At 30.9% G+C, this 13254-nt stretch overlaps 1 long non-coding RNA gene across 1 annotated transcript; it reads left to right on the top strand.

Moving 5' to 3' along the window:
* The first annotated feature begins 811 nt into the window (after positions 1-811).
* On the top strand, positions 812-5458 carry LOC143054961 (uncharacterized). The gene is made up of 3 exons (XR_012971899.1): positions 812-1536; positions 3006-3076; positions 4860-5458. It is a non-coding gene; the product is annotated as an uncharacterized LOC143054961 (long non-coding RNA).
* Positions 5459-13254: the final 7796 nt, after the last annotated feature.

Genomic DNA, 13254 nt, shown 5'->3' with positions numbered 1-13254 from the left:
CGTCTGTTATTTTCCTAAAAAAATAATTAAGCGCCAATAAGATATAACGGATGTTCATATTAAATGCAAATTAAGTCATGTAAGTCTAGAAGCAAAATAAGCTAACAATATTGATATTCTATGAAACTACTTTTCGAGATATTAAAAGATGAGAAAAAGCTGGCTCGAACTTATATTAAGCATTGGCTTTACTTGGGTTTCACATCGTAGAAATTTGCTTAAATATTGTAAAATATCCTTTTGTGATCTATTGAAGTCTTTTATGAAAAGAAAAGTGGGTAATATGGGTCAAAACTTGTAACCTACATAGTAGGGAAAACACAAGGAATCCACACATTTTACAAAAAATCCAAAATCTGACAAAATAACATAAAATACACATATTTTCGCCGAAAGTTTTTAATACACTTTTGGATGCTTCATTGTTGTTGTTTTGTACTTAAGAGAATGTTGTCTTGCGACCGTCCGTATTGAGATATTTTAAATTTTATTCATTTACCATTTTATAGACTCTTTTTGAGAATTGTTAGACTTACATCATAAATGGATGTCTACGAGAAAACCATGCAAAATCAAAAAAAAATTATGAAAGGGGTTGTGGAATTTTCAGCTGATTTTTGGTTCCTAGTAAAGTATTAAGTACATCTAATAGTTCTATGGTTAAAAAATGACAATTTATCTCAAATTATGTGAATACAGGGCAATTCTAGTTTAGTACCAAATTTGCTGGAAAATGTTGTTGAAAATGGACATTTTTGGGGTTTTTTTTTTTTTAATAGTTCAAAGTATTATATGACCAAAAAAATTGTTTGGCCTTAAAATTCAGACTTTCTACTAAAATAAACTGTAATTTGGATCTTATTTCAACCTTTATCTTTGTTTTTATTTTTATTGACATAATTGTGTTTTTTAAAAATTTGAATTCAGCCTGTACTGAAAATGTCCATAAAACCTCAAAAGTCACTCAAATTGAAAAAATATTTTGTTAAACGTTATGGTTCACTACAAACTAGTATTTCTTAACGGGATTTTGGTTGCAAATCGATATAAGCTTATTTGAATAAAAGATGAAAAACTGAAAAATATAGCTAAAATTATCTCCCTTTGTAAAACTCTTCACAATAAAAGGTAGATTTAGTGTCAATAACAGAAGGAGGGAAATCAACAAATGTGCAGAAGGATAGGAAATAATGGTATTTTAGATGAATATGGTGTAGCCAAAAACTTATTTTTATTGAAAGAGTGTAACAAAGACATAGCAAACCATGTGGCAAAGACATTCCCACTGCCACTGGGATAAGTCTGATCCTGATCAGATCGCTATAGTCTAGACATGACTCATGAGGCTAGACTATCACTATCATGTCTAGCCCTAGGTTTCAGACTCACATTTTAAAATGCATATGCTGCAAACATGGACAGGAGTTGGATTGCAGTAGACAAGAAGACAAAATGAGTTGCTGCCATCCTTTCATGACCCTTCCAAATCTAGCAACGGAAATTCCAAAGCAAAACTTTCAGTTTCAGTTGGTTCTGGTAAGTTTGTTAATTTTTTTTGTGGTTAGAAAAAGCAATTTGACACCATAAAAAGACCTACTGTAGAAACATCACATCAACACATAAATATAGGAAGAAGAGCATAGACTATTTCTCTTTGGGGGAAAAAAAGGGGGGGGGGTATTTACATAATTTTCTTGAAGCAAACACTGATTTAATTTTCATTGACATACATTTATAATGATTTAAAATTCTTCTGAAACTAAAAGATTTATGTGTTTGCCTTCTAAATTTTAATAGAAAAACTTTTTTCTCTCTCAGTCTCTCTAGAAATCTATAATAATCATGATAAATATATATTCTATTACAAAGCCCTCCGGTATTAGGTCTGTTCGCCCTGAGTTTGTTTGCCAAATTGTCAATAGAGTCCATTGACTCTGGGTTTTTTTTCCTAATTTAAAAATAATGGTTGCTTCAAATCCCCTTTTTTTTTTAAATACAACCCATTGAAATAGAAAACATTCAGTAGATAGATATAGGAAGATGTGGTATGAGTGCCAATGAGACAACTATCCATCCAAATAACAATTTGTAAAAGTAAACCATTATAGGTAAATGGACGGCCTTCAACACAGAGCCTTGGCTCACACGGAACAACAAGCTATAAACATGATAAAGGACCCCTAAATTACTAGTGTAAAACCCTTCGAACAGGAAAATCAATGGTCTAATCTATATAAAAAAAAGGAGAAACAAGAAACACGTATAAATTACATAAACATACGAAAACTACTGTACATTTATGCCAACTAAAAAGTATGTGTGTTAACCGCACTACCCTTACCTACCTTTATTTTTATCCCTACCCTAAAGTTTTTTGTGACAGGTTTTGATTAAGTACTGTTAAAGTCACAATATAGGTCCCAAAGAGTTGTGAATTTCCTGTCTTTATTCATTCCTTTACCAGTACTACATGTACATTGTACAATGCAGCTAGATTGATACAATATATGGTTCTCAAACTCAAAAAAATGTTTTACAGACTATGAGCTGGGTTTTTTTCTCTCTAAAAATTGGTTACTGTGAGACTTTTTCTTTACATTTCCTTAGTGCAGGTCATGTATCACAGTTATAAACATGGAAAGAGAACTTGTACATGTCTTTACTTCTATCGTTAAGAAAATAGAATCTGAATAGAATATGCTTACAAATGTATTCCAAATTAAAGGGCCCAGAAGGGGCAACATGAGATTATAACATTACAGATTACTCAGATAAAACAAATTCAAAATAACAATACTGAAGAAATAAATTACTTGATGATGTGATTGATATCATAGCATTTATGACATTTACACAAATAAATTATCATATCTACAAAACTTTTTTTTTCAATGAACCAATGCATTATGTTAAGCCAACTTAATGTACAATGTACATGTAGATGTAACTCACTGTACTGATCATGCAAATGTACAAATATACAATATTTTATTTCTTATCAACAGGTTAATGTTGAAGATGGAAAAGCACAAAAATAATGTTAAAATGAAAGCAGATATGATAGTAGATCATATAGGTAAATATATGATATAATTGATAAAAAAAAAAAATGAATCAAACAAGTCATAACAAGAGACTACTAAATAGACAGCAAATAAGACCTGTGTTGTGGCAATATAATCATATAATATAGAAATTGGAAATTGACCAGTTACATTTTTTATTGTAAAAACATGTTAAATAATCAATAAATTAGATTAACCCTTCAATTTTAAAAGTTCAATCTGGTAAACAAAAAGTAAAAATAACACAGAACACTCAAATTATTATTTTATGATCAATTAAGGGCCATATCAGTACAATTTACACAACAAAATTTTCATTACTCATCATTGGAATTGTTCTCTTTATAAGAATTAAACCTAGAAAAAAATATGTGTTTTTGTCAGCTTGACACTGAGATCCTCATTTATAGTATACATGCATTTATGGTAAACCTGAATTTTTCATTTTGGAAAAAACACTTTTACCATTATTACAGCTATTTTCCTAATGCGTGTAGAGTAAAACTTTGGTAGGTTTGCTTGCTCTGTTTGTATAAATATTGATTCAAGCTTTGTAATTAAGGTTGATATCTTCAAACAATAAATATAGGCATATTTGAACCTTTATGGAGTACTTTTAAATTTGATTAGACGTTATGTCAATTGCGATTGTACAATATACAAACAAACCATGCAAGCTAACCGAAGTCTTAGATTTACATGCCTTAGAAAATTAGCTGTAAAATTAATTATTTATTTGTTTCCAATGCTTATTGTTTTACCAATTTCAAATGTTTTTAAATTGGTCTATATCAGCTAAAGGGTCAAAAGGGTTCAAATTTAAACTTGATTTCATAAAACAATTGAATAATTGGTGTTCTTTGATATTATGCAAAATTAAACGGTATATTGTACTTTTTTGGGTTAAATACTTCTTATACATGTTATATGTTTAGATTGTTAATATTCGTTTTCAAATTGCAAAAAAGACCACGGGGCAAAAAAACCTTTGTTCGTTTATTACAATATTATTGAAGGTTTTTTTTCTATGCTAAATGTTATCATGCATTTAGCATGTTTAGATTTATGATTTGGGCTCAGTTTTCAAGTTGATTCAAATTGGGGTCCAAACTTAAACTTTGTTTAAATTCATTAAAAAATTGCATATATGGGGTTTTTTGATATGATAAATCTAATCATGTCTTTTAGACTTTAGATTTTGGATATTGGCACAAATCCAATTTCAAAGTCATCAGTTCGTTTACCACATTTATTCTGTGTCAGAAACCTACATGTATGATGTGTCTAATAATTCATCACAATCCAAATTCTGAACTGTATCATGTGAATCAAGTTTGAATGTAGTGTCTATATAGTGTCCCCCCCCCCCACACCTGATGAAGGTGCAATCTCTGCATTTGTAATAGAATGTACCCTTGAGCTGTTTTATTCTCATTGTTGAAGGTTGTACAGAGGCATTACATTCATTTCATTTGAACTTTTGTGGATATTTGTCTCATTTGCAATCAATACTCATCTCCCTATTTTTGTATTGTCATAACGTCATAAATACAAGATGAAATCTACAAAATTAACCTCATAAAAATTAAGTTTGCTGCAGCTTGGAATAAGAAAAAAATCAAATTTAGGTCCATTTTTAGCTAGTATACTTTATTTCTTATTCTATGTACTGGAATGTCAGAGTTGTGATAATGGAAACACATTTTACACTAAGACCAAGGTAATAATTAATTTCTTTTTAGGAAATTTCAATCATTTAATGGATAACAATTGTTTTCTTATTATTTTTTACAGACATTTGGTGATCCAAAAATAACTGGAGTTCATGAAAGAAGACTGATTGCTGAGACACATTTTTGTTGATAAACATGTTTATGATGAAGAAAAACTTAGATAATATTACTGATACTTGAATAAGGCTCTGATCTGTCTTTGAATTTTCCTGTTGATGTTAAAAAATTGCAAGCTCAAGTAAAAATAAATTGAAATGGAACTCATATGCTTTGAAAAAAAGGAAAAAAACGGCAATGTGAATCTCGCTGAAAACCACCAAGTCAACACACAGTTGCAACACAAATGAGAAGAGAGAGATATTTGCTAGGAAATAGAATGTTCTCACTGTCTCACCATCAGCAAGGCTTTCTCATCAGCGAATAAGAAGTCTAAAATTACTTCTGTATTAAAAGGTCATCAGTATTGAAGACAATAAAGAAGATTACCAATGTACTTGGCCATTTGATAAACATAATAATATTTTCATTTGTCAGAAATTGTTTCTTAGATTGACTAACTAGTTTTATTGATTGAATTATTAGTAAATTACCTTTCATAGTTCATGTAGTTACATGTATATAAATTCTTATAAGATAGTATGGAAACAATTTAATACTTCCCTAAATTCCTTATGCAACAATTGTCTTGTGCTGCTAAGTCAATTCGAATTAACTTTCATGTATGTTTATAATAATCTTATTCTTGCATGTAAGCACCATTTAGTGTTATTGTATCATCTTCATTGATTGTTAAATATAATACTAATGCTATAAAAAATAATGACATTTATGATCATTTATACAGATTGAGATATTTAAAAATTTATCAATGCTAAAAGAGAATTTATAAATTTAGACATTTTTTTAGGCGAATTTTAGAAAGTACTACAACAAAAGCAAACCAATAGTATATGCTCAAATGCACTATTAACTCTCTCTCCAGATAACCAAATAGAGATATGTTTATATTTTATTAAATTGATGAAGTGTATGTTAGTTTAAATTAATATGTACATGCAATTTTAAGGTTTTAAAAATCAGCATTTTTATTGGATTATCTCCCTTTGTACAATAGAAATTCAGGTTTTATCCACACTGTCTCAGGTACTCATGATCAAAATGACTTATATGGTAACCAGCATGCAAGTAAAAGGTTGCAACGTGTCTTAATTTTGTTTACCTGTCAGACACAACTTCTGAATGTCAATACTTTAGATTTTTCAATATGATGAACTTGACATTGAATTTCATATAATTTTTCAGTAACCAGAATACAACTTTAGTAATTAGCAAGCTGCATTAACCAAAAATAGGATTACTAGGAAGAAATGAATGGATTTTACTCTTTAAAGTAATAGGGACAAGTGAACTAAAGGAATTTGGAATAAAAAAAAATACCAAAAAAAAAATTGTCTTTGGCAGCTCCCCCCCTTTTTTAAGCCTAATGCTTACTATTGTTTGAGACACAAAAATCCAATTTTCTATTTGATTTACCTATATTGCATGTTACAATCTGTATAATTCAAGTATTTATTTTTGAATGCTTGGTTTCATTAAAATATGAGACATTCCTCAATTTATTGCGAAAATACAAAAAAAGGGGGGTGAGGCTATCTAAATGATCAATAAAATCTATAAAATTAATTTGCAACCGAAATCCCTTCAAAATATTTTGAACCAAAGAAAATGCAAAGCATTTCTGAAATTTAGGGTAAATTAAAGCGACTTTTGGGCTGTAGTGTCTGTTTTAGTGTGATTTGATGAAAAGGCCATATTTTTTATCATTTTATGTGTTTTGCCACACCCTTATTTTCTATATATATCATTATGTTTAATAAAATTATGTGATTTATACTTCATACACATCCTATCTGTGCTATTAAAGTATTTAAACACTCAGAAGTATTATAGTATTTATTTCTATTTGAGAAATTTATGAAATCTATGCATTTCAGTAAATGCATCTATAAATAAACTCGAAAATACCCTAAATTCCTATCGTTGCCATGGTTACCAGCAGTGTAAGGGCTTCAAACTTGCATGACTTTCATATGAGGTCAACCTGAACATGTCAGCAAAGTTTCATCAAAATCAAACAACTTTGCATGGAGCACCATCTGCATGGTTTTCTCATAGATGTCCATATAAAACAAATGTGTCAGTAGTTGAACACTTTTTTTTAAAAAGATTATCGAGGTTGTTTAACGCTCAATGACGTACATCCTTAATATGCTATCATTCACGCATGAACATTTGGTAAAATTAAGCTCTTTCAAACAATGTAGGATACGATAACGACTTTACTATGTGTCCAAGAAAAGCATATACCACTATAATACAAAACCATCCATGCAACAACAAAAAAATGACAGAACAAACATTGTATCAAAGTTTTATCAACGCCAATACAAGAGTGGCAAAACCCATAAGTTGAAAATGAACTGACAACGCCATTACTAAAAAAAGAAAAAGACCAACAAACAAACACTAGTACACAAACATCATACAAAACTAAAGCCTAAGCAACACAAACCCCACCACAGCTGGGGTGATCTCATGGGCTCTGGATGGGTAAGGTGATCCTGTACCACATGTGATACCCGTCGTGATGCTCATCTTAGTACAAACTCGATTATCAGTCTAATTCGGTAGGTCACATTTTTCAAACGGACGGGATTGTAGTTACGACATAGGGAACATATCCGATGTCTTCTGCGAAGCGGATATTCCATAACGCATAACGGTGAACCAACTTGTGATTAGGTCCGTAAAATTTAAGAAAGGGATGATTTCGTCAACAATTGGAAATCTTGGTTCGACAGCTTCCTTGTGAACTGCAACCCTCTATCAAGGAAACCATGATAAGAAATAAAAGACCGGGAAAATCGTGTCAATTGGAAGATATATACTCCGTATGCAAGCGCTACTTGAACGTTGCTACATAGAAATGGAAAGTCAGGAATTGGGAAGCTGTAATTATCTCTCTTGTCGTAAATATTTGTTTTTAACCGAGCCTCATTTTCATTTTGATATAAGTCAAGATATGCGGCAAACTTAACTGTTTCCTTTATTTCAAGTTCGATAGATAAGTTCAGCATAGTAATCAAACTTTGAATCATTTAATGAGAGAATAACAAAGATAAAGAATACTACTAACTTCTTTTCTTTTTCCTAGGAAGTTCCTGTAAGAAATCAGCCTCACAAGAATAAAAGACGGGGGCACGGTTGGCTACCCATGAAAACACCGATTGTTTGTTGAAAAAAGCCATCAAAACGTTACAAATATGTTGTCAATAAAGAAAGAAATCAAGCATCTAAATAATGTCAGTTTAAGAAAACAATTTGTTTAAATCAGAGTGATTTTTACAAAGTAAGATTTTTCCCGCCATAAGACAAGATACTTGTATCTACACCTACGTTAACCAGTCTCTTTTATGAAACAAAGCAAAACCAGCTCTATAGTATAGTATAGGTTACTTAACTACATATTTCAGAAAAAAAAATTAAGCATCTTAAAACATGCATTGAAATACAGTCTTCTTCAATGTCGCGAACATGACGACTAACGATAAATGAAGGAAATAATTAAGGTGCATTTAAGATTGGTTGTCCAACTACATGTATTAAATAGAAACAGATGAATGACAAAAAAAGTATATAATTAATCAGTATAAAATTGAGAATGGAAATGGGGAATGTGTCAAAGAGACAACAACCCGACCAAATAAAAAAACAACAGCAGAAGGTCACCAACAGGTCTTCAATGTAGCGAGGAATTCATAAGTAATTTAATGATCTTTATTAATAAGTCCTATTAATGTTTCCAGTATTGCATCAATTATTTTGGGTTTTTAATTCGACAAGTTTTCGAGTGTCAACCATTTCGTTTTAAATACAACACACGTTTTTACTTATTTGGAAATGCTATAAATTATGTTCATTTGACGCAAATGTGACCTCATCATTTTAATTGTAATAGTTTGTTTTAGGGCCATGATTGTGATATTATTCAACTAGTTTTACGAATTTTCAATTACATGTTAAGCTTAGAGCGTTCCTTACGACTAAATTCATGACAAATTTGTTTGACACATTGAAGGCTCTATGACTTAGTCTAATTAAGTTTTTGTATAACTGTGTGATGTTGCTATAAATGATGAATTGTTTTTGTTCGTTGCCTTTGCAGTGTTTAAAGTCACGTTAAAACATGTTTACGACTAAAAGCAGGACAACTGGCATTGCTTGTAAAATAGATCAGGATCAAACGTACCTCGATACGAAAGAGATTTAACACCTCAAAGTTGGCAGATACAAGTGATCACTGCCGTATACGGTGCAGGGGTGTCATCCTGGTTTGCCCACTTTTAATTGCATGTATATGTAAACATAGAGGGAATTGTTGTTTTAACAATTATAGTTTATTTCTGAATTAAAGTCATATTTTTTACCTTTTATTTTACCTGTAAAATTAAAAAAAAATATTTATATTCTGCTAATAAATCAAGAAAAATGTGCAAAAATTTTCTATATTATATATATATTTGGCAGGATAATGTATTTCATTTAAAAAAATTAGGAAAAAATGTGTACTAAAATGAATAATCAACAAATAGTTTTAATTACTGGTACATTCAGAAAAAAAGTGAAAAGTAAAATAATGAATAAATCTCATTTGAATATCTTTTGATTTATTCAACTTCATTTTTTTTTTTAAATTTCAATACAATACACTTTTTCAAAATTTAGTAAAATATAAAAATATCCAATTAAATTTAACAACTAGAATATAAATGCAACTGTTCAGTAGCCATTGATCAACAACACCAGTTACAACTTCAACCAGAAACACTATATATAGACTAAGAGACAGCAATCAACAACGCAACACAGACAGTATGTTCAGGGGTAACCGTGAAAGGCTGCTTCTTCCACTTCACCCAGTGTATATGGCGAAAGGCACAGAAATATGGACTACAGTCCTATTATAAAGAAAGTGAAGTCATTACTTAACTGATACGACAAGCTGCAGTACTATCGGTAGCTCTTGTTCCATCCCACCTTGTTGACGATGATTGGCTAAACACTTTAAAAGACATTGGAGAAGCTGAAAACATACCCTCTACAACTTCATTTACAGATTACGTGACAGAGTTTTGGGTTGAAAACTACCGGTTTTTAAGAAACCACTATAACACAGAAGGACCCCGCACCATGCATAAATCACCTGGAAGGATGGCACACCAAACTTTAGAAGCGACTCAAACACGCCCACCCCAACATCTACGAGATCATTGAGCTACTGAAGAAGACAAAGACACTAACAGAATGCAACATTATCCAGTATGCAGTATGAGGAACCCGCCCACCTTAAAGACGACGATACAGAGTAATAGACACCAGACTCATAGACAGATACCAACAAGGACCCATCAACGTGGTAGATTACTCTGACACAACATCACATCTTCTCCATTTGAACTGAACAATGAAGTTAGTCATTGTAAATTTTGAATTTGTAAATATTAAATGTTTTTTTACTTTTGATGTATATATCAAAAAGTGTATTTCTCATCATTTTACATATAGTGCCCTTGTTACTTATTTTGTACTGAATTGATTTCCCTATGCAATGCATTTATAAAACTTATTAATATATTAAATTATGTTTGCAATAAAAGAAACTCAGTGTACAAATATATTTCTATCTTGAAAATCATTCAGACACAGATTTTTTTTAATACATTTCTATACAAAACAAACCAACCTGAATATCTGAGAAAAAAATATCTGATTTTCTTTTAGTATTTTTCTATACAAAAAACCAATCTGAATATCTAGAAAACACTTACAAACTATATACCTAGGTTGGAACAGACTATACAATTGTATGCACATTGAACCTTTTGTCTTTTGTTTTATCAACTAATAGATAATTGGTAGAATTAACAGTGGGCAAACCAGGAGTAAACCGGTGCAGGAAATGCTTACATCTTTACAACTGACATTGCTTGTCGAAAAGACCAGGATCAAATGTTCCTTGATACGAAAAAAGTTCAACACGTCAAATTTGACAGATACAAGTGATAACTTACATTCAACCATTTAGACCACTTTGTTACCGAGTTACATATTGCCCAATCAGCCTTCATCTAGTAGCATGTGCTTGCTACTGACAATATACCAATTCTTCATTTCAATAGTGATTTTTTTATCAATCAAGAGAAACGGACGCATTGAATATATAGTATGTTATTTTAATTCCTTTTTTTTTTGCGTTTATCACATGGTAAAGACTGAAATCTATGACGTGTTTGATTAACGTAAATAGAGAACAAGTATTAGCTTTTAAAAAAGCTTGTCGTCTTTTAGCTGATGAAAATGGAAAGTGTTCTCGCTTTGTAGATTAATTAATTCAGAATAGCCTTGCATATCAATCAACAAATTTACATGTAAGGTCACACGTTATAAAGTATTATATCGTTTAACATATGGTGTGTTTACAAAACTCCAGGAGATTCGGCTATTTATAGATAAAAGTATCATGATAAATAACCAGGCAAAATCGAATTGCTAAAATAGAGAGGACAATGCCGATACTCTACGGGATTGAAATACATTTACTAGGTTTGGATTGTCATAATCAATCAACGAATTTTTAATTATTCACGTCTCGTAATATCTTCCAATCAGGTATTAAGAAGAGTTTAGCCCGCAGACTGTTCATCGTTCAATTCTTAATAACGTCTCCTAGGAGACGTTAATGATAAGCCATACCTATGGCAAGTCATTTTTGTATTTAATCTATTTTCAAAATATCTTTTAAAGTTAAAAAGATATCTTTAAAACTAAATAAGATATTTTGTTAAGTAATTGAGATATCTTCTAAGTTAACTAAGATATCTTATAAATCAAGTTAAATATATTATGTATTAAAGGCTGCATCCAAACCCAAATATTTTTACACAGAAATTTTACACAATATATTACTATGTCCTTTAATCACCTGCTCCGGCATTTGAATAACTACATATTAATCTTATTTATGTGCTTCAGCCACAAGCAGGACTATAATATAGTAATTCTTGTTTAAGTATTAGTTTATGCTTGTGTTGTAAAATGTTTAAATTTTTCAGATTTCTTGAAGTGTCCTTTAAGCACCTGCCCTTGGTGACTCCTGCAGAGGTAAAGGGGGGGGGGTTGATATCTCACAAACATGTTTAACCCCGCCGCATTTTTGCGCCTGTCCCAAGTCAGGAGTCTCTGTTAGTCTTGTATTATTTTAATTTTAGTTCCTTGTGTACAATTTGGAAATTAGTATGGCGTTCATTATCACTGAACTAGTATATATTTGTTTAGGGGCCAGCTGAAGGACGCCTCCGGGTGCGGGAATTTCTCGCTACATTGAAGACCTGTTGGTGACCTTCTGCTGTTGTTTTTTTCTATGGTCGGTTTGTTGTCTCTTTGGCACATTCTCCATTTCCATTCTCAATTTTATTAACAATACTATTTGCTAATATGCATTAGCCACGAGGAAGGACTTAACTCAAAGTTTTTTTTCTATAATAAATGCTTCTGGTGCACGGTCAATAATCACTAAACATACAGGTTTTGATATGTGACTACATGTATTATTTACTCAATTTATATTTCATGTTTTTTTGTCAAACGTTTTTCTATTTTTATTTTTGTTTATTGTCTTAGCAATTGTGTGATAAAAAAATCAATGTACTGATTATGCCCGTAATGGGTCCACTATTGGAAATAAAATATATCTTATCTTATCTTATCTGTATTAGATAAGATATCTTATACAAAAGTCTAATAATATATCTTATTTAGGTTATAAGATATATTATTTGTTCAAGAAAGATCACTTAATTATATAAGATTTTTTGGATTCAAGATATCTTATAAACTAAATAATAAAATTGAGAAGGGAAATGGGGAATCTGTCAAAGAGACAACAGCCCGACCATAGAACAACCAACAGCAGAAGGTCACCAACAGGTCTTCAATGCAGCGAGAAATTCCCGCACCTAAGGCGTCCTTCAGCTGGCCCCTAAACAAATATATATACTAGTTCAGTGATAATGAACGCCAGAAGAAACGACACAAGAAACTAAAATTGAAAATAATACAAGACTTATAAAGGCTAAAGGCTTCTGACTTGGGACAGGCGCAAAAATGCGGCGGGGTTAAATATGTTTATGAGATCTCAATCCTCCCCCTACACCTCTAGCAAATGTAGACAAACGCATAACAATACGCACATTAAAATTCAGTAAGTAAGTTATATTTTCAGATAATTAAGATACCTTTATAGATAAATAAATATCTACCAAGGTTGATAAGATATCTTTTAAATTATATTAGATATCTTTTTTAATTATATAAGATATTTCATTAACTTCAAATTA

This window comes from Mytilus galloprovincialis, chromosome 12, assembly GCF_965363235.1.
Source record: "Mytilus galloprovincialis chromosome 12, xbMytGall1.hap1.1, whole genome shotgun sequence".
NCBI classification, from domain to species: Eukaryota; Metazoa; Mollusca; class Bivalvia; order Mytilida; family Mytilidae; genus Mytilus; species Mytilus galloprovincialis.
Note: the sequence above shows the minus strand (reverse complement) of the source record. Positions and strands in the feature narration are given on the sequence as shown.